Source organism: Heterodontus francisci, chromosome 5 (genome assembly GCF_036365525.1).
Source record: "Heterodontus francisci isolate sHetFra1 chromosome 5, sHetFra1.hap1, whole genome shotgun sequence".
Lineage (NCBI taxonomy): Eukaryota > Metazoa > Chordata > Chondrichthyes > Heterodontiformes > Heterodontidae > Heterodontus > Heterodontus francisci.
This window is the reverse complement of record NC_090375.1, coordinates 149370136-149393495: the sequence shown is the minus strand read 5'-3', so window position 1 is coordinate 149393495 and position 23360 is coordinate 149370136.

The following is a 23360-nucleotide window of genomic DNA, read 5'->3' as shown; positions in this document are numbered from 1 at the left end:
TGCATGTCCTAACCTCAGGGGTCGGCAACATGTCCATACACGGACACCAGTGCCCATGGTAAAAATTTTGTGGTCCATAGTCACTCAGTATGGCTGATAATAACAATAATTAATCCATGCCAGTATGTTGCTTCCTATCCCATGTGCTTTAATTTTGCGAACCAACCTCCTGGGGGGATTTTATCAAAAGTCTTCTGAAAATCCAAATATATACGTCCACCAACTCCCCTTTATCAATTCTGTTAGTAACATCCTCAAAAAACTCCAACAGGTTCATCAAACATGATTTCCCATTCATAAATCCATGCTGACAATGCCCAGTTAGATCAATCCAAGTGTCCATTTATCACATCCTTTAAAATAGATTCTAACATTTTCCCTACTACTGATATAAGGCTAACAGGTCTGTAGTTCCCTGTTCTCTCTCTCTCCCTCCCTTCTTAAATAGTGGGGTACATTTGCTCCTTCCAATCTGCAGGAACCGTTCCAGAATCTATAGAATTTTGGAAGATGATCACCAATGCATCCATTATCTCTATAGTTACCTCTTTCAACACTCTGGGATGTAGAATATCACATCCTGGGGACTTATCAACCTTCAGCCCCATTAATTTCTCCATTACAACCTTCTTACAAATACTAATTTCCTTCAATTCCTCATTCTCCCTTGGATCTCTAATTCTGGGAGATTTCTTGTATCTTCCTCAGTGAAGACAGACACAAAGTAATCTTTTAGCTTCTCTGCCATTTCTCTATTCCCCATTATAAATCCTCCTGACTCTGCCTGTCATGGACCCACAATTGTCTTAGCCAAACGTTTCCTTTTTACATACCTACAGAAGCTATTACAGTCCATTTTTAATGTTTTTTGCTCGCTTAGATCCATATTCTATTCTCCCTTTCTTTATCAGTTTCTTGGTCCTCCTTTGCTGTATTCTAAAATCCTCCCAATCCTCAGGTTTACTACTATTTCTGGCAATTTAATAGGCCTGTTCTTTTAATCTTATACAATCCTTAACTTCCAATGGTTGACTGCCTTTACTTTTGGGGTTTTGTGCCTTGAAGTAATGTATAGTTACTATAAACTATGTAATAATTCTTTGAAGACTATCCACTGTCATACCTTTTAATGTATTTCCCACTCCACCTCAGCCACTTTGCCCTTCATACCTTTATAATTTCTTTTGTTCAAATTTAACACCCTAGCTTCAGATTGAACTACCTCATTTTCAAACATAATGTAAAATTCTAACATATTATGGTCACTCATCCCTAAAGGTGCTTTTACAACAAGATTATTAATTAACCCTTTCTCATTACATAATGCTAGATCTAAAATAGGCTGTTCTCTAGTCGGTTCCTCAACATACTGCTCAAGAAAACCAGCCCTGGCACATTCCAGAAATCCATCCTCCACAGCATGAGTGCTCATTAGGTTTACCCAGTCTATATGCAGATTGAAGTCACCCATGATTACTGCATTACCCATGCTTCTCTAATCTCCTGATTAATACCATGCCCCACACTACCACTACTGTTTGGTGGCCTATAAACAACTCCTAACAATGTTTGCTGCCCCTTGCTGTTTTTTAGCACCACCCAAACGGATCCCGCATTTTGTTAGAGTCATAGAGTTATACAGCACAGAAACAGGCCCTTCGTGTCTGTGCCTGCCATCCAGCACCCAACTATTCTAATCCCATATTCCTGCACTTGGCCCATAGCCCTGTACGCTATGGCGTTTCAAGTGCTCATCTAAATATTTCTTAAATGTTGTGAGGGTTCCTGCCTCCACCACCTCTTCAGGCAATGCGTTCCAGATTCCAACCACCCACTGGGTGAAATTTTTTTTCCTCAAATCCCCTCTAAGCCTCCTGCCCCTTACCTTAAATCTATGCCACCTGGTTATTGACCCTTCCACTAAGGGAAAAAGTTTCTTCCTATTTAACCTATCAATGCCCCTCATAATCTTGTATACCTCAATCATGTCCCACCTCAGCCTTCTCTGCTCCAAGGAAAACAACCCTAGCCTTTTCAGTCTCTCTTCATAGCTGAAAGGCTCCAGCCCAGGCAACATCCTGGTGAATCTCCTCTGTACCCTCTCCAGTGCAATCACATCCTTCCTATTGTGTGGCGACCAGAACTCTACACAGTACTCCAGCTGTGGCCTCACTACTAGCATTTTATACAGCTCCATCATAACCTCCCTGCTCTTATATTCTATGCCTCGGCTAATAAAGGCAAGTATCCCATATGCCTTCCTAACCACCTTATCTACCTGTGCTGCTGCCTTCAGTGATCTATGGTCATATACACCAAGGTCCCTCTGACCTTCTGTACTTCCTAGGGTCCTACCATCCATTGTATATTCCCTTGCCTTGTTAGTCCTACCAAAATGCATCACCTCACACTTTTCAGGATTAAATTCTATTTGCCACTGCTCTGCCCATCTTACCAGCTCATTTATATCTCACTGTAATCTCAGGATTTCCTCCTCACTATTTACAACACTACCAATTTTCGTGTCATCTGCGAACTTACTGACCATACCTCCTATATTCACGTCTAAATCATTAATGTACACTACAAACAGCAAGGGTCCCAGCATCGATCCCTGCTGTACACCACTGGTCACAGGCTTCCACTTGCAAAAACAGCCCTCGACCATTACTGTCTACCTCCTGCCACTAAGCCAATTTTGGATCCATTTTGCCAAATTGCCCTGGATTCCATGGGCTCTTACCTTCTTAACCAATCTCTCATGCAGGACCTTATCAAAAGCCTTACTGAAATCCATGCATACTACATCTACTGCTTTACCCTCATCGACACATCTAGTCACCTCCTCGAAAAATTCAATCAAGTTAGTTAGACACGATCTTCCCCTGACAAAGCCATGCACGCTATCCCTGATTAATCCCTGCCTCTCCATGTGGAGATTAATTCTGTCCTCAGAACTTTTTCCAATATTTTCCCAACCACTGATGTTAGACTCACTGGCCTGTAATTACCTGGTTTATCCCCGCTACCCTTCTTGAATAACGGTACCACATTCGATGTCCTCCAGTCCTCTGGTACCTCTCCTGTGGCCAGAGAGGATTTGAAAATTTGTGTCAAAGCCCCTGCTATCTCCTCACTTGCCTCACGTAACAGCCTGGGATATATCTCATCTGGGCCTGAGCATTTATTCACTTTTAAGCCAGCTAAAACAGCTAATACTCCCTTCCTTTCAATGCTAATATGTTCAAGTATATCACAATCCCCCTCCCTGATCTCTACACCTACATTGTCCTTCTCCATAGTGAACACCGATGAAAAGTTATCATTTAAAAACCTCACCTATGTCCTCCGGCTCCACACAAAGATTGCCACGTTGGTCCCTAATGGGCCCTACTCTTTCCCTGGTTATCCTCTTACCCTTATAAAACGCCTTAGGATTTTCCTTTATCTTGCCCGCCAGTGTTTGCTCATGTCCCCTCTTTGCTCTCCTAATTACTTTTTTAAGTACCACCCTACACTTTCTATACTCCTCTAGTGCCTACACTGTTTTCAGCGCTTGGGATCTGCCGTAAGCCTCCTTTTTTTTCCTTATCCAATCCTCTATATCCCTTGACATCCAGGGTTCCCTGGGCCTGTTAGTCCTACTCTTCACCTTAACGGGTACATGTTGGCTCTGAACTCTTCACAATTTCCTCTTTGAATGACTCCCACTGGTGTGATGTAGACTTTCCCACAAGTAGCTGCTCCCAGTCCACTTTGGCCAGATTCTGTTTTATCACATTGAAATCGGCCTTCCCCCAATTCAGTACCTTTATTTCCGGTCCATCTTTGTCCTTTTCCATAACTACCTTAAATCTTACAGAGTTATGGTCACTATCCCCGAAATGTTGCCCCACTGATACTTCTACCACTTGACCGGCTTCATTCCCTAGGAATCGGTCCAGTACCGCCCCTTCTCTTGTAGGACTTTCTAAATACTGGCTCAAAAAGCTCTCCTGTATGCATTTTAAGAATTCCGCCCCCTTTAAGCCTATCCCAGTTAATATTGGGGAAGTTGAAATCCCCTCCTATTATTACCCTATTATTTTTACACCTCTCAGAGATTTGCCTCCATATCTGCTCCTCTATCTCTTCCTGACTGTTTGGAGGCCTGTAGTACACACCCAGCCAAGTGATTGCCCCCTTTTTGTTTTTAAGTTCTACCCAAATGGCCTCACTTGAGGAACCTGTCAAGATATCATCCCTCCTTACTGCAGTAATTGACTCCTTGATCAACAGTGCAATGCTACCTCCTCTTTTATCCCCTCCCCTGTCGTGCCTGAAGATTCTATACCCTGGAATATTGAGCTGTCAGTCCTATACCTCCCTCAACCATGTCTCTCTGATAGCAATAATATTATAATCCCATGTGCCAGTCAACGCCCCCAATTCATCTGCCTTACTAGTAAGACTCCTTGCATTGAAATAGATGCAATCCAACTTTGCATTTTTCACTTGTGCCTTACCAGGTCTATATTTGATTTGCCTTTCAGACAGATTCACTTTCTGTTCTATATTACTCCCTACTGTACCTCCACTCTGTATCCCATCCCTCTGCCAAATTAGTTTAAACCCCCCGCCAACAGCACTAGCAAACCTCCCAGCTAGGATGCTTGTCCCATTCTGATTCAGGTGCAACCCGTCCAACTTGTACAGGTCCTACCTTTGCCAGAAACAGATCCAGTGATTCAGGAAACAAATGCCCTCCCTCCTGCACCATCTCCTCAGCCATGCATTCATCTGCTCTATCCTCCTATTTCTAAACTGACTAGCACGTGGCACCCGGAGTAATCCAGAGATTACAAGCTTTGAGGTCCTGCTTTTTAATCTTCTACCTAACTCCCTAAATTCTTGTTGCAGGACCTCATTCCTTTTTCTACCTATGTCGTTGGTACCAAGGTGTACCACGACCTCTGGCTGCTCACCCTCCCCCTTCAGAATGTCCTGCAGCCGCTCCGTGATACCCTTGACCCTAGCACCAGGGAGGCAACATACCATCCTGGAGTCATGTTTGCGGCCACAGAATCGCCTATCTGTACCCCTTATGTTAGAATCCCCTAACACTATAGCTCTTCCACTCCTTTTTCCCCCCTTCTGTGCAGCAGAGCCATCCTTGGTGCCACGGACCTGGCTGTTGCTGCTTTCCCCTGGGAGGCCATCCCCCCCCAACTGTATCCAAAGCAGTATATCTGTTTGAGAGGGGGATGGCCACAGGGAACTCCTGTACCTCCTGCCTGCGCCTACTACTCCTCCTTGTGGTCATCCATCCCTCTTCTGCCTGTGTTGCCATTACCTGCGGTGTGACCACCTCTCTAAACATGCTATCCACGACGTCCTCAGCATCGCGGATGCTCCACAGTGAATCCACCCGCAGCTCCAGCTCCATAATGCGGGTAGCCAGTAGCCGAAGATGGATACATTCCCTGCACACATGGTTGTCAGGGACACTGGAAGCATCCCTGGTTTCCCACATAGCGCAGGAGGAGCATATCACAGGGCTGAGCTCTCCGGCCATGACTTACCTTTAAATTAATTAGTTACTCCCTTTAAAAAATACTAGTTACACTCGGGGCCTTGTTCTACTCCAAACACTACCCAGTACGATCTACAGTCCTTAATAAATTACACTAATTTGAAAAAAAACACCCTTTAGTACTACTCACCTTATCACTTGAGTTTTTAAAAAAAAAGACTTTCCCCTTTTTAAAGCAATTTAAATGCATTAACAGCTGTTACTTACCCAACCAATCACCTTGCAGAATTCCCGTGATGTCACTGTAAGTCTTTTTTCCTCTTTTCGAGTCTCAGTGCGCGCTAAGAGACACAGGGAGTCTGCCGCTGTTTTGGATCAGCTTGCACGCAGGTCCGCCAGTCGCCGCTCTGCTCCGGTCCCTGGTAAGTGAATGAGGGCCTTGAGCCCTGGTCTTTATTTACAGCCGCCGCACCGGATCAGCTTCCTCGCAGTTCCGCCAGCGGCCATTCCGCTCCCAGGTAAGTGAATATTCTTCCAATCTGTGATCCTCCCTTACTAATGTACTGATCCCATCCCTTATTATCAGCACAGCACCACCTACTTTCCCTTTTTACCTGTCCTTCCTAAATGTCGAATATCCTTGAATATTCAGTTCCCAGTCTTGGTCATCCTGTAGCCACATTTCCATAATGGCAATTAGATCATACCCATTTACCTCTATTTGGGCCTTTAAATCATCTACCTTCTTGCGAATGCTGAGTGAATTCAGGTAGAGAGCCCTTAACCTTGTCTTCTTGACATTGTTCTGCATTCTAAACCTAGTTGATGCCTGCCTTTGTTTTTCCTGCCTTCTAATGTCGCTTGCTACTTTTCTACCTCCTGTTACCAGCTTTACTTCCTTCCAATTTGAGTGATCCCTCAGGTTCCCATCCCCCTGACCAGCTAGTTCAAACCCTCCCCAACAACATGAGCAAATCTCCCTGCGAGGATATTAGTTCCGGTCCTGTTCAGGTGTAGCCTGTCCATCTTATACAAGTCCCACCTGCCCCAGAACAGGTCCCAATGCCTCAGAAATCTGATGCTCTCCCTCCTACATCAATTCTCCAGCCAAGTGTTCAATCAATCAATCCTCCTAGTCCTATGCTCACTAGCATGTGGCACTGGGAGTAATCCTGAGATTACTGCTCTTCAGGCTCTGCTTTTGAATTTCCTTCCTAACTCCCTCAAATCTGCTTTCAGGATCTCATCCCTCTTCCTACCTATGTCATTGGTACCAATGTGGACCACGACCTCTGGCTGTTCACCCTCCCCCAGAAGGATGTCCTGCAGCCACTTTTTGACTCTGGCACCAGGGAGGCAACATACTATCCTGGAGTCACGTTTACTGCCACAGAAACGCCTGCTTGATCCCCTGACTATCAAATCTCCTATCACTATTGCTCTTCAACTCTTCTTCCTCTCCTCCTGTGCAGCTGAGCCACCCGTGGTGCCACAGACTTTGCTCTTGCTGCACTCCCCTGAGTAACCATCACCTTCACCAGTATCCAAAGTGGAAAACCGATTAGCAAGCAAGATAGATTCAGGGGAGTCCTGCATTTCTTGCCTGGTTCTCCTAGACTGCCTGGCAGTCACCCATTCCCTCTCTGCCTGCATGCTCCTAACCTGCGGTGTGACCACCTCCCTAAACGTGCTATCCACATAGTCCTCTGGCTTGCAGATGCACAACAGTGACTCCAGCCGCCACTCAAGTTCCGAAATCCGGAGCTCAAGCTTCTGCAGCTGTTGACACTTCCTGCAGATGAGTCCGTCTAGGATATGTGGTGCGTCCATGACCTCCCACATACCGCAGGACGTACATTCCACTTGGCCGAGCTGATCTGTCATACCATAACTTTAAAAACTATTTATTACAATTAGAAGTAGAATAACTTACCAGTTATTCACCAATCAGCTTCTTCCCCTGTACCAATGCTGGTCTGCTCCATAGCTTTCTTGCAGATGTATTCTGGGGTTTCCTTTGCATTCAAAGTTAATTGACCCTTCACCTGTGGCCAGGGCAAATGGATAATAATGAATTGACATACATTTTGAGGCTCACCAAAGTCTTTCAGAACTTTTCTCCCCCTATTGGGACATTCCCTATTAATTGTCCCCAGCTGTTTAAATTTCATAGAGAGTTACAGCACCGAAACAGGCCCTTCAAGTCCATGCCGACCATCAACCACCCATTTATACTAATCCTACATTAATCCCATTTTTCCCTCTCACATCCTCACCTTCCCTCAATTCTCCTACCACCTACCTACACTAGGGGCAATTTTTTTTTTACAATGGCCAATTTACCTATCAACCCCCAAGTCTTTGGCATATGGGAGGAAACCTGCACAGTCACAGGGAGAACTTGCAAACTGTGCACAGGCAGTACCCAGAACCAAACCCAGGTCGCTGGAGCTGTGAGGCTGCGGTGCTAGCCGCTGCGCCACTGTGCCGCCCTTCACTTACACAAAATTTTCTGCTCTGACCACTCATGTGCTCTCTGGACTCTTCTGAATATACAAGTGCAGTTACGCTAACTGACTTCAAAAAAATCTGGTGCAAACAACACATTTCCATTTGACTCAGTGTAAAACCCGCCAGTAGACATACAAATCTAAACTGAGTCAATAAAGGAAAAATCAAAGGGACTGTCTGCTACAGGAAGGAAAGGAAGGGGAGGGAGGAGGAGTAAGTACCTTGGAGGAGAAAGAGAGGGAATGTTACCTGCAACAAAAATAAACCAGACTGTGATATTTAGTTTAATACTTTATATAAATCAAATTTATGCAAAAACACTATGGGGGATCTGAAAATGTGCTGCCTCTGCCTTCTTAAGTGTACATTGTGCTCATGTCAATGAATATATTTTAAAGGCCAAAATCAATTCATATGGGTGTTTGTTCTTGTTAAGTATATAACACTATGGATGAATTCCTCTAAAGCTGCAGCTCATCTTACATCAAATAATTCAATTACTCGTGTAAAAAGTCTCCTCACTGTAAACAGCTCTTTGTAATGTCTCAATATTAACAAAATATAAAGTTTGATAAGTCAAAAAGCATGAGAAAAACTCCATTAGGACATTTGGGCAGGGTAGGGACAGTTACATAGGAACATAGGAAATAGGAGCAGGAGTAGGTCATTCAACCCTCAAGCCTGCTCTGCCATTCAATTAGATCATGGCTGATCTTTTAGCTGAACGTAATTTTCCCACACTATCCCCATATTCCTTAATATCTTTAATATCTAGAACTCTAGCGATCTCTGTCTTGAACATACTCAATGACTGAACCTCCACAGCCCTCTGGGGTAGAGAATTGCAAAGATTCACCACACTCTGAGTGAAACAATTCCTCCTTATCTCAATCCTCCATGGCCTATCTCTTATTTTGAGACTTTGTCCCCTGGTTCCAGACCACTGCCGCCGCCCCGCCCCCCAAGCTAGAGGAAATATCCTTCTTGCATCAACCTTGTCGAGCCCTGTAAGAATTTTGTATGCTTCAATTAAATCACCTCTCATTCTTCTAAACTCCATGGAGGTAAAGCTGATAACAGGGGGTAGAAAAGTAGCAAGTGACATTAGAAGGCAGGTGAAACAAAGGCAAGCATCAACTAGGTTTAGAATGCAGAATAATGTTAAGATGACAAGGTTAAGGGCACTCTACCTGAATGCACAGAGCATTTGAAACAAGGTAATTGATTTAAAGGCCCAAATAGAGGTAAATGGGTATGATCTAATTGCTGTAACAGAAACATGGCTACAGGGTGACCAAGACTGGGAACGGAATATTCAAGGATATTTGACATTTAGGAAGGACAGGCAAAAAGGGAAAGGAGGTGGTGTTGCGTGATAATAAGGGATGGGATCAGTACATTAGTAAGGGAGGATCTCAGATCAGAAGAACAAAATATGGAATCTGTTTGGGTGGAGCTAAGAAACAGCAAAGGGCAGCAAACATTGGTAGGAGTGGTCTATAGGCCACCAAACAGTAGTGGTTGTGTGAGGCATAGCATTAATCAGGAGATTAGAGAAGCATGTAGCATGGGTAATACGGTAGTCATGGGTGACTTCAATCTGCATATAGACTGGGTAAACCTAATGAGCACTAATGCTGTGGAGGACGAGTTTCTGGAGTGTGTTAGGGATGGTTTTCTTGAGCAGTATGTTGAGGAACCGACCAGAGAACAGGCTATTTTAGATCTAGTTTTATGTTCTGAGAAAGGGCTAATTAATAATCTTGTTGTCAAAGAACCTTTAGGGATGAGTGACCATAATATGTTAGAATTTTACATTATGTTTGAAACTGAGGTAGTTCAATCTGAAGCCAGGGTGTTAAATTTGAATAAAGGAAATTATGAAGGTATGAGGGCAAATTGGCTGAGGTGGATTGGGAAAATACATTAAAAAGTATGACAGTACATAGGCAATGGATAGTCTTTAAAGAAATATTACATAGTTTACAGTAATTATACATTCCTTCAAGGCACAAAACCCCAAATGTAAAGACAGTCAACCGTGGATAACAAAGGAAGTTAAGGATTGTATAAGATTAAGTATAATAGGTGATGCACTTTGGGAGGTCTAACAAGGCAATGGAATATACCATGGATGGTAGGACCCTAGGGAGTACAGAGGGTCAGAGGGACCTTGGGGTGCTTGTCCATAGATCACTGAAGGCAGCAGCACAGGTGGTAAGGTGGTTAGGAAGACATACGGGATACTTGCCTTTAGTAGCTGATGCATATAATATAAAAGCAGGGAGGTTATGTTGGAGCTGTATAAAACGCTGGTTAGGCCACAGCTGGAGTACTGTGTACAGTTCTGGTCGCTACACTATAGGAAGGACATGATTGCACTGGAGAGAGTGCAGAGGAGATTCACCAGGATGTTGCCTCGGCTGGAGCATTTCAGTTATGAAGAGACTGGATAGGCTGGGGTTGTTATCCTTGGAGCGGAGAAGGCTAAGGGGGGATCTGACAAAATTATGAGGAGCATTGATAAGATAGATAGGAAGAAACTTTTTCCCTTAGCAGTGAGGTCAATAACTAGGGGGCATAGATTAAAGGTAAGGGGCCGAAGGTTTAGGGGGGAGCTGAGGAGAAATGTTTTCCCCCAGAGGGTGGTTGGAATCTGGAACACACTGCCTGAAGAGGTGGTAGAGGCAGGAACACTCACAACATTCAAGAAGTATTTAGATGAACACTTGAAACACCATAACATACGAGGCTGCGGGCCAAGTGCGGGGAAATGGGATTAGTTAGGGTGTCAGCACAGGTGCGTTGGGCCGAAGGGCCTGTGCTGTATAACTCTATGACTCTATTAAAAGAAAATTCCTATTAAATTGCCAGAAATAGTAGTAAACCTGATGATTAGGAGGATTTTAGAATACAGCAAAGGAGGACCAAGAAACTGATAAAGAAAGGGAGAAAAGAATACGGATATAAGCGAGCAAAAAACATTAAAAATGGACTGTAATAGCTTCTGTAGGTATGTAAAAAGGAAACGTTTGGCTAAGACAAATGTCCATTACAGGCAGAGTCAGGAGGATTTATAATGGGGAATAGAGAAATGGCATAAAAGCTAAAAGATTACTTTGTGCCTGTCTTCACTGAGGAAGATACAAGAAATCTCCCAGAATTAGAGATCCAAGGGACTGGGGAGAATGAGAAATTGAAAGAAAATAGTATTTGTAAGAAGGTTGCATTAGAGAAATTAATGGGGCTGAATGTTGATAAGTCCCCAGGACCTGATATTCTACATTCCATAGTGTTGAAAGCGGTAGCTCTGGCGATAATGGATGCATTGGTGATCATTTTCCAAAATTCTACAGATTCTTGAATGGTTCTTGCAGATTGAAAGGTAGCAAATGTCACCCCACTATTTAAGAAGGGAGGGAGAGAGAAAACAGGGAATTACAGACCTGTTAGCCTTACATTGGGAAAATGCTAGAATCTATCCTAAAGGATGTGATAAATTGATACCTGGATAATAATGATCTGATTGGGCATAGTCAACATGGATTTTTGAATGGGAAATCATGTTTGATGAACCTGTTGGAGTTTTTTGAGGATGTTACTAACAGAATTGATCAAGGGGAGTCCATGGATATGATATACTTGGATTTTCAGAAGGCTTTTGATAAAGTCCCCCACAGGACGTTGGTTAGCAAAATTATAGCACATGGGACAGGAGGTAATATACTGGCATGGATTACATAAGAACATAGGAACATAAGAAATAGGAGCAGGAGTAGGCCATTCGACCCTCAAGCCTGCCCTGCCATTCAATAAGTCATGGCTGATCTGCCCCAGACCTCAACTCCTCTCTCCTACCAGCTCCTCATAGCCCTCAACTCCCCAATATTTCAAAACTCTATTACCTCCTCTTTAAATACTTTCAGTGATCTAGCCTCCACAACTCTCTGAGGTAGAGAATTCCAGACATTCACTACCCTCTGACAGAAGAAATTCCTTCACATCTCAGTTTTAAATGAGTGTCCCTTATTCTGTAACTATGTCCCCTAGTTCGAGATTCCCCCACTAGCGGAAACATCTTCTCAACATCTACCCTGTCAAGCCCCCTTAGAATCTTGTACGTTTCAATAAGACTCATTCTTCTAAACTCTAATGAATAAAGGCCTAACCTGTTTAGCCGTTCTTGCTAAGTCAACCCTTTCATCCCAGGAATCAACCTCGTGAACCTCTTTTGAACTGCCTCCAATACCATTAAATCCTTTCTTAAATACGGGGACCAAAACTATACCCAATTCTCCAGCTGCGACCTTACCAACACCCTGTACAGTTCTAACAAGACTTCCCTATTTTTAAACTAGCAATAAAGGCCAACATTCCATTTGCCTTCTTAATTACTTGCTGCACCTGCATGCTAACGTTTTGTGTTTCATGCACAAGAACACCCAGATCCCTCTTTGCTGCACTTTTTTGGAGTCTCCCTCCATTTAAATAATAATCTGCCTTTTGATTCTTCCTACCAAAGTTCATGATCTCACTTTCCTACATTAAACTCCATCTACCAAGTTTTTGCCCACTCACTCAACCTATCTATATCCCCTTGCAGATTCCTTATGTCCCGATCACAACATGCCCTTCCACCTATTTTTGTATTGTCAGCAAATGTGGATATATTACACTCTGCATCACCCCTCCCCCACCAAGTCATTAATATAGATAGTAAATAATTGTGGCCTTAAGACTGATCCTTGTGGAACTCCACTAGTTGCATCTTTCCAACCTGAAAAAGACCCATTAATCCCGACTTTCTATCTTCTGTGAGTTAACCAATCCTCAATCCATGCTAATACATTACCCCCAATACCGTGAGCTCCTATCTTGTGCAATAATCTTTTATGTGGCACCGTATCGAATGCCTTCTGGAAATCCAAATACACTACATCTACCGGTTCCCCTTTATCAACTCTGCTCATTATATCCTCAAAGAACTCTAGTAAATTTGTCAAATATGATTTCCCTTTCACAAAACCATGTTGACTCTGATTGGGTTCAGCTTTTCTAAATGTCCTGCTATTTCTTCCTTAATAATGGACCCTAGCATTTTCCCAACGACCGATGTTAGGCTGACTGGCCTATAGTTTCCTACTTTTTGTCTCCCTCCCTTCTTGAACAGGGGCATCACATTAGCGGTTTTCTAATCTGCTGGGACCCTCCTGGAATCCAGTGAGTTCTGGAATATTTCGACCAATGCCTCCACTATCTCTGCAGCCACTTCCTTTAAACCCTTGGATGTAGGTCATCAAGTCCTGGCAATTTGTCTGCCTTTAGTCCCATTAGTTTGTCAAATACTTTGTCCCTCGTGATAAGAGACTGTTACAAGATCTTTTCTCCCATTATCTCCTTGCTTATCTGATATCTGTGGGATGTTTATAGTGTCCTCCACTGTGAAGACCGATGCAAAATATTGGTTTAAATTATCTGCCATTTCCCTGTTCCCCATTATCAATTCTTCAGTCGAATCCTCCAAGGGTCTCACGCTTACTTTAGCTACTCTCTTTCTTTTTATATACCCGTAGAAGCTCTTGCTGTTTGTTTTTATATTACTTGCCAATTTACTTTCATAATCAATTTTCTCCTTCTTTATTAGCTTTTTAGTCATCTGCTGCTGGTTCCTAAAAATTGCCTACCACTAGTTTTCGCTGCTTTGTATGCCTTAGTTTTTGATTGGATACTCTCCTTAACCGCCTTTGTTAACCACGGATGGTTCATCCTTCTGATCAAGTCCTTCTTTTTGACCGGGATAAATTTTTGCTGAGTGTTATGAAATATCTGCTTTAAATGTCCGCCGCTGCTCATCCACTGACCTTCCCCTTGGTCTATTTTCACAGCCCTCTTTAGACAACTCTTTTTTCAGACCTCTGTAATCGTCCTTGTTTAAGTTGAGGACATTGGTTTGAGACCCGAATTGCTTGCCCTCAAACTGAATTTGTAATTCTACCATGTTGTGATCGCTACCCCCTAGAGGATTCTTAGGTCACTAGAGGTCACTGACCCAAAACGTTAACTCTGCTTCTCTTTCCACAGATGCTGCCAGACCTGCTGAGTGATTCCAGCATTTCTTGTTTTTATTTCGAATACCCTTGAATATTGAGTTCCCAGTCTTGGTCACCTTGCAACCAGGTCTCTGTAATAGGTATCAAGTTTTACTCGTTAATTTCTATTTGTGCCATCACCTCATCTATCTTGCTACAAATGCTGCGTGCATTCAGATAAAGAGCCTTAAGCTTTGACTTTATGCCATTATTACTCATTCTGGTTCTAATTTCTGCTGCACTCTTCTGGTTATATTTTCTGCCCCTTCCTGTCATACTTTGATTACCGTTCGCCTCTTCACTACCCTGCACTTCTGTTCTCTCGTTTATTTTTGATTTTTTAAACTTCCCTTCAACTGAACCCTCCCCCCACTAATTAGATTAAGGCAGAATGCAGAGATTAGGAATAAATGGGTCATTTTCGCGTTGGCAGGCTGTGACTCGTTGGGTACCACAAGGATCAGTGCTTGGGCCCCAGCTGTTCACAATATATATCAATGATTTGAATGTGGGGACCATGCAGTATTTCCAAGTTCGCGGATGACACAAAACTAGGTGGGAATATATGGTGTGAGGAAGATGCAAAGCGGCTTCAAGGGGATCTGGACAGACTTTGTGAGTGGACAAGAACGTGGCAGATGGAATATAATATGGAAACATGTGAGGTTATCTACTTTGGTAGGAAGAATAGATGTGCAGAGTATTTCTTAAATGGTAAGAGATTAGAAAGTGTAGATGTACAAAGGGACCTGGGTGTCCTTGTCAATAAAACTAACATGCAGGTGCAGCAAAACAATTAAGAAGGCTAATGGTATGTTAGCCTTTATTGCAAGAGGATTTGAGTACAGGAGTAGTGAAGTCTTACTTCAATTGTATTGAAGCTTGGTTAGATCACATCTGGAGTACTGTGTGCAGTTTTGGTCCCCTTAGCTTAGGAAGGATATTATTGCCATAGAGTGCAACGAAGGTTCACCAGACTTGTTCCTGGGATGGCAGGACTGTCCTATGAAGAGAGATTGGGGAAACTGGGCTTGTATTCTCTAGAGTTTTGAAGAATGAGTGGTTATCTCATTGAAACGTACAAAATACTTAAAGAGATTGAGTAGGTAGATGCAGGTAAGATGTTTCCCCTGGTTGGGGAGTCTAGAACCAGGGGAGACAATTTCATAATAAGGAGAAAGCCACTTAGGACAGAGATGAGGAGAAATTTCTTTACTCAGAGGGTTGTGAATCTTTGGAATTCTCTACCCCAGAGGGCTGTGGAAGTTCAGTCATTGAGTATGTTTAAAGCAGAGATTGGCAGATTTCTACATACAAATGGCATAAGGGGATATGGGGAGGGGGTGGCGTAGTGGTATTGTCACTGGACTAGTAACCCAGAGACCCAGGGTATTCCTCTGGAGACATGGGTTTGAATCCCACCACAGCAGAAGGTGGAATTTTAATTCAATTAATTAAAATCTGGAATTAAAAAAAACGCTAGTCTAATGATAGCCATGAAACCATTGTCGATTATCGGAAAAAGCCATCTGGTTCACTAATGTCCTCTAGGGAAGGAAATCTGCTGTCCTTAACTGGTCTGGCCAACATGTGAATCCAGATCCACAACAATGTGGTTGACTCTTAAAATGCCCTCTGAAATGGCCTAGCAAGCCACTCAGGTACCTAATCGCTATAAAGTCAATAAGGAATGAAACCAGATGGACCATCCGGCACTAATTACCGCCCCATCAGTCTACTCTCAATCATCAGTAAACCTAGGTGCCGGAAATGACAATGGCAAACCCAGCCCTGTTGACACTGCAAAGTCCTCCTTACTAACATCTGGGAGCTTGTGCCAAAATTGGGAGAGCTGTCCAACAGACTAGTCAAGCAGCAGCCTGACATAATCATACGTACCAAATCATACCTTACAGACAATGTCCCAGACATGACCATCACCATCCCTGGGTATATCCTGTCTCACCGGCAGGGCAGACCCAGCAGAGGTGGCGGCACAGTGGCATACAGTTGGGAGGGAGTTGCTCTGGGAGTCGTCATCGACTCCGGACCCCATGAAGTCTCATGGCACCAGGCCAAATATGGGCAAGGAAACCTCCTGCTGATTACCACCTACCATCCCCCCTCAGCTGATGAATCAGTACTCTTCCATGTCGAACAGCTTGGAGGAAGCACTGAAGGTGACAAGGGTGAAAAGCTCTGGGTGGGAGACTTCAATGTCCATCACCAACAGTGGCTTGGTACCATCACTACTGACTGAGCTAGCCGAGTCCTATAGGACATAGCTGCTAGACTGGGTCTGCGGCAGGTGGTGAGGGAACCAACAAGAGGGAAAAACATACTTGACCTCATCCTCACCAATCTGCCTGCGGCAGATTCATCTGTCCATGACAGACCACCGCTTAGTCCTTGTGGGGACACAGTCCTGTCTTCACATTGAGGATACTCTCCATCGTGTTGTGTAGCACTACCACCGTGCTAAATGGGATAGATTGGAAAAGATCTAGCAATGCAAAACTGGGCATCCATGAGGTGCTGTTGACCATCAGCAGCAGCAGAATTGTACTCAACCACAATCTGTAACCTCATGGCTTGGCATATCCCCCACTCTACCATCACCATCAAGCAGGGGGATCAACCCTGGTTCAATGAGGAGTGCAGGGGTCATGCCAGGAGCAGCACCAGGCATACCTCAAAAAGAGAGGGTAGATGCAGCTAAGATGTTTCTCCGGTTGGGGAGCCTAGAACCCGGGGACACAATTTCAAAATAAAGGGGAAGCCACTTAGGACAGAGATGAGGAGAAATTTCTTTACTCAGAGGGTTGTGAATCTTTGGAATTATCTACCCCAGAGGTCTGTGGAAGCTCAGTCATTGAGTATGTTTAAAGCAGAGATTCACAGATTTCTAAATACAAATGGCTACTTGCCAGCCAAACAGCGAAAGCCGCACGCGATAGACAGGGTTAAGCGATCGCACAACCAACGGATCAGATCTAAGCTCTGCAGTCCTGCCACATCCAGTCATGAATGGTGGTGGACAAGTAAACAACTAACAGGAGGAGGTGGCTCCTCAAATATCACCATTCTCAATGATGGCAGAGCCCAGCACATCAGTGCAAAAGATAAGGCTGAAGCATTTGCAACAATCTTGAGCCAGAAGTGCTGAGTGGATGATCCATCTTGGCCACCTCCTGAAGTCCACAGCATCACAGATGCCAATCTTCAGCCAATTCAATTCACTCCGTGTGATATTAAGAAATGACAGAAGGCACTCGATACTGCAATGGCTAAGGGCCCTGACAACATTCCGGCAATAGTACTGAAGACCTGTGTTCCACAACTGGCCGTGTCCCTAGTCAAGCAGTTCCGGTACAGCTACAACACTGGCATCCACCCGGCAATGTGGAAAATTGCCCAGGTATGTCCAGTACACAAAAAGCAGGACAAGTCCAACCCGACTAATTACCGCCCCATCAGTCTACTCTCAATCATCAGTAAAGTGATGGAAGGTGTCATTGACAGAGCTAACAAGTGGCACTTGCTTAGCAATAACCTGCTCAGTGACGCTCAGTTTGGGTTCCGCCAGGGCCACTCAACTCCTGACCTCATTACAGCTTTGGTTCAAACAGGGACAAAAGAGCTGAACTCAAGAGGTGAGGTGAGAGTGACTGCCCTTGACATCAAGGCAGCATTTGACCGAGAATGGCATCAAGGAGCCCTAGCATGGATACGAAGTTGGCTGAGTGACAGGAAACAAAGAGTGGTGGTGAACTGTTGTTTTTTGGACGAGAGGAAGGTGTACAGTGAGGTTCCCCAGGTGTCGGTACTGGGACCACTGCTTTTCTGGATATATATTAATGATTTAGACTTGAATATATAGGGCACAATTTCAAAATTTGCAGATAATACAAAATTTGGAAGTATTGTGAACCATGAGAAGGATAGTGATAGACTTCAAGAGGACATAGGCTGATGGAATGGGTGGACACATAGCAGATGAAATTTAATGCAGAGAAGTGTGAAGTGATATATTTTGGTAGGAAGAATGAGGAGAGGCAATATAAACTAAAGGGTACAATTCTAAATGGGGTGCAGGAACAGAGAAACCTGCAGGTATCCGTGCACAAATTGTTGACTATGGCAGGGCAGGTTGAGAAAGTGGTTAAAAAGGCATATGGGATTCCAGGTTTTATAAATAGAGGCGTAGACCAGGATTTTACCAGCCTCTAGGAAGTAGGCTAGAAGGTGGGTGGGGAACGGGACTCCGCCGGGGAGCCGCAACAGGAGGGCTCCCTGACGCAGTCCTGTCACCGGGCCATTTTCCCATATAGGGGGCTCACAGTGGCTTTCAGGGGTAGGGGAGGCCATCAGAGCTGGAGGATCCATGGCCCAAGGAGGGGGCCACAAGCGGCAATGGCCACCCCTCTGTCCTGACACTACTACCGGAGGGATTTTCCCTCTGATCACTGGGGCCTGCCTGCCTGGCCCCGGCACAGGAACAAATTGTTTACCTCCCTTGCGGGGGTGTCTCAAAATGGCGCTGCCAAGGCTGCAGAGCTGCCAGCCCTCTGATTGAGCCGGCAGTATGGAGAGCCAGCACGCTGTCCTTAATTGGACGGCCGGCTCGGCAGCAGCCTCTTAACTGGCCGCCGCTGGGAAGATTGCTGCCATGGTTCTGCTGGCCGACTGTGTGGGCTTGGGACCTGATATGGTCCCAACCTCGGGGCTCACCCTGTGCCAGGAAAATCCCGGCCATAGAGCACAAAGCAAGGAAGTTATGATGACCTGTTATAAAACACTATTTCGGCCTCAACTGGAGTATTATGTCCAATTCTGGGCACCACATTTAAGGAAGGATGTGAAGGCATTAGAGAGGGTGCAGAAAAGATTTACGAGAATGGTTCCATTGTTGACGGACTTCAGTTATATGGATAGATTGGAGAAGATGGGCTTGTTCTCCTTAGAGAAGGTTGAGAGGTAATTTGATAAAGGGATTCAAAATCCTGAGTCGTCTGGATAGAGTATATAGGAAGAAACAGTTTTCATTAGCTGAAGGGTTGAGAACCAGAGGCCACAGATTTAAGATTATTGGCAAAAGAACAAAAGGTGACATGAATGGTTAGGATCTGGAATGCACTGCCTGAGAGTGTGGTGGAGGCAGATTTAATCATGGCTTTCAAAAGGGACTTGGATAAGCACCTGAAGAGAAAAGATTTGCAGAGCTACGGGGAAAGACTGGAGATATGGGGCAAGCTAAATTGCTCTTGCAGAGAGGCGGCACAGACTCGATGGGCCAAATGGCCTCTTTCTTTGCTGTTACCATTCTATGATTCTAATCGATGAGTTTTGATTTATCATGATGATATCAGGGATGGGAAACTATAATTACGAGGAGAGACTTGCGATACTCTGACTATTTCCACTGGAGCAAAGAAGGCTATGAGGAGACTTTTTAAAGGTGGTTAAAATTATGAAGGGTAATAATGGGTGAATAGGGAAAGACTTTTGTCTAGTTGAGGAGGCAGAAACAAGGGTTTATCAATTAAAAATTATCACTAATAGCGAGGAGAGAGGTTCAGAGAAATTAATGACGTGAAGAGAGCTGTTCGACCATGGAATGCTTTGAGTCAGAAACCACTGCATCTTTTAAGAGAAAAGTGGTTAAATATTTGAAGCAGAGAAAGATACAGGACTATGGGGGGAGAGCAGGGCAGTGGGATTAGTTTTGAATTGCTCTGACAAGAGCAGGCACAGGCACAATAGGCTGAATTGCCTCCTTCTGTATTATAATAGTTGAGGCTTGTTGATCTCAATGAGTGAGATGGATGGCAGGAGTGCCATTGGGTGGCAGGAGGCTGTCATCAGGATCAAAAGAACATTCCCAGTACTGAGGTAGGTAGCTGGGAGGGGGTTTTGGGAGGGCCTCGTGACTAGGGGTGAAGCAGGAGTAGGAAGCTGGAGTAGGGGAGGCAGTCCAAATAATGATGATTATTGAAGGCCTGAACCCTTGCCTATTTTCCTCTCAAAAGATGACTGCACTGATATCAGTGCTAATTTGTGGGATGACTGGATGTTGCACTTGATATCATTGTTATTCATGCATGGAGGTGACTTATGACTACAGTACCACATAGTTATGGAATCATAGAAAGTTTACAGCACAGAAAGAGGCCACTTGGCCCATCATGTCTGCGCCAGCCAAAGAAGAAAGAGCCACCTAGCCTAATCGCACATTCCAGCATTTGTTCCGTAGTCCTGCAGGTTACGGCACTTCAGGTGCACATCCAGGCACCTTTAAATGAGTTGAGAGTTTCTGCCTCAACCACCCTTTCAGGCAGTGAGTTCCAGAACACCACCACCCTCTGGGTGAAAACATTTTTCCTCATCTCCCCTCTAATCCTTCTACCAATCACTTTAAATCTATGCCCCCCAGTCACTGACCCCTCTGCTAGGTTGTTGGAGGTCAATCATCTGAGCTCCAGGCCATCACTGCAGGAGTTCCTCAGGGTAGCGTCCTAGGCCCAACCATCTTCAGCTGCTTCATCAATGACCTTCCTTCAATCATAAGGTCAGAAATGGGGATGTTCGCTGATGATTGCACAATGTTCAGCACCATTCGTGATTCCTCAGATACTGAAGCAGTCCGGGTAGAAATGCAGCAAGACATGGACAATATCCAGGCTTGGGCTGAAAAGTGGCAAGTAACATTCGCACCACACAAGTGCCAGGCAATGACCATCTCCAACAAGAGAGAATCTAACCATCTCCCCGTGATATTCAACAGCATTACCATCGCTGATTCCCCCACTATCAACATCCTAGGGGCTACCATTGACCAGAAACTTAACTGGAGTAGCCATATAAATACCATGGCGACAAGAGCAGGTCAGAGGCTGGGAATCCTGTGGCGAGTAACTCACCTACTGTCTCCCCAAAGCCTGTCCACCATCTATAAGGCACAAGTCAGGAGTGTGATGGAATACTCTCCACTTGCCTGGATGGGTGCAGCCCCAACAACACTCAAGTAGCTTGACACCATCCAGGACAAAGCAACCCGCTTGATTGACACCCCGTCCACAAACATTCACTTCCTCCACCACCGATGCACAGTGGCAGCAGTGTGTACCATCTACAAGATGCACCGCAGCAATAGCACCAAGGCTACTCAGGCAGCACCTTCCAAACCCACGACCTCTACCAACTACAACAGATGCGTGGAAACACCACCACCTGCATGTTCCCCTCCAAGCCACACACCATCCTGACGTAGAACTATATCGTTGTTCTTTCACTGTCACTGGGTCAAAATCCTGGAACTCCCTTACTAATAACACTGTGGGTGTACCTACCCCACATGGACTGCAGCAGTTCAAGAAGGCAGCTCACCACCACCTTCTCAAGGGCAATTAGGGATGGGGAATAAATGCTGGCCTGGCCAGTGATGCCCACATCCCATGAAATGAATAAAAAAAAGTGAGGATAGTGTGGGAAAAAGGCATTAAAGTGGAAGATCAGCTGTGATCATATTGAATGGCAGGGCAGGCACGATGGGCTGAATGGCCTACTTCTATTCCTGTGTTCCTAATATCGGCCCAGTCTCCTCAATCTCTCCTCATAGGACAATCTCACCATCTCAGGGATCAATCTGGTGAATCTTCATTGCACTCCCTCTCTGGCAGGTATATCCTTCCTTAGGTAAGGAGACCAAAACGGTTACCCAAATAAGAGCTCTGTACTTGAAGGAATGTTGCATGAGAAATAAAACCAATAAGAGAAGAAAAACATGAATTTATATACAGTGTTTCAGGATGTCCCAAAGCACTTTACAGCCACTTCTGTACTTTGAATATGTAGTTAACATAGAGAAAACTTGAGTTAGAAGCACAAATTCAGCTTAAAGGTTAGGAAGGAACATAGGAACAGGAGTAACACAATCAGCTTCTTGAACCTGTTCTGCCATTCAATTAGATCATAGCTGATATATACTTAACTCCATTTGCACATCTTTCCTCCATATCCCTTAATAGCCTTACCTAACAAAAATCTACATATCTCAGTTTTGAATTTTTCAATTGCCCTAGTTTCAACAGCTTTTTGAGGGAGAAAGTTCCAAATTTCCACTACCTTTTGTGTAAAGAATGCTTTCTGACATCACGCCTATTTCTAATTTTAAGTTTCTGTCTCCCCCACCAAAGGAAATAGTTTCTCTTTATCTACACTATCAAATTATTTAATCATCTTAAGCATCTCAATTAGATCATCCCGTAATCTTACTCAAGGGAATCCAAGCCCAGTCTATTCAGTATGCCCTTATAACTTAACCCTTTTAGCCCCAGTATAGTTCTGGTGAATCCCTTCAAGGCTAATATATCCTTCCTGAAGTATGGTCTCCAGATCTGTACGTAGTACTGCAGATGCCATCTAGCCAATACAGCCTTAGCATAACTTCCACCCCTTTGAATTCCATCACCCTTGAGATAAAGTGTAATATTCATTATTCCTTTAAGTTATTTTTTGTACCTGTCCACTAACTTTTCATGATTTCTGTACATAGACCCCTAAATCTCTCTATTCCTTTATCTAAGTCATTGATAAATATAAAGAAAAGCTGAGGCCCCAGCACAGATCCATGGGGGACACTACAATTCACATCCTACCAATTGGAATACGTGACCATTATCCCTATTCTCTGACTCCTACCTCCCAATCAATTCCCAACCCACGTCAGTATGTTGCCTCCAATTCTATGCATTTTAAATTTTGCTAACAGTCACTTGTGTGGAACCTTGTTGAATGCCTTCTGTAAGTACACACACTCCCTTATCTACCATGTTAGTTACCACCTCAAAAAATTCAACTAGATTAATGGGACATGACTTACCCTTTACAAATCCATTCTGGCTCTATCTGATTTGTTCATGTTTGTCGTAGCACTCAGTCACTTTAATCCCTAATAACAGACTCTAGTAACTTCTCCACAACAGACATTAAACTAATAAGCCTATAATTTCCTTGTTTCTCACTCCTACCCTGCTTACATAACGAAGTGACATTTGTAAATTTCCAATCCAAGGGGACAATTCCTAAAACAAGAAACTTTTCAAAGCTGGTGACTAAAGCATCTGAAATTTCCTCACCTGTTTCTTTTAATAGCTTGAGGTGGAAACCATCAGGTTCTGGAGATTTCTTAAACTTTAGTCTCAATATTTTCTCCATTACCATTATTTTACTTATATTAAATCTAGTGA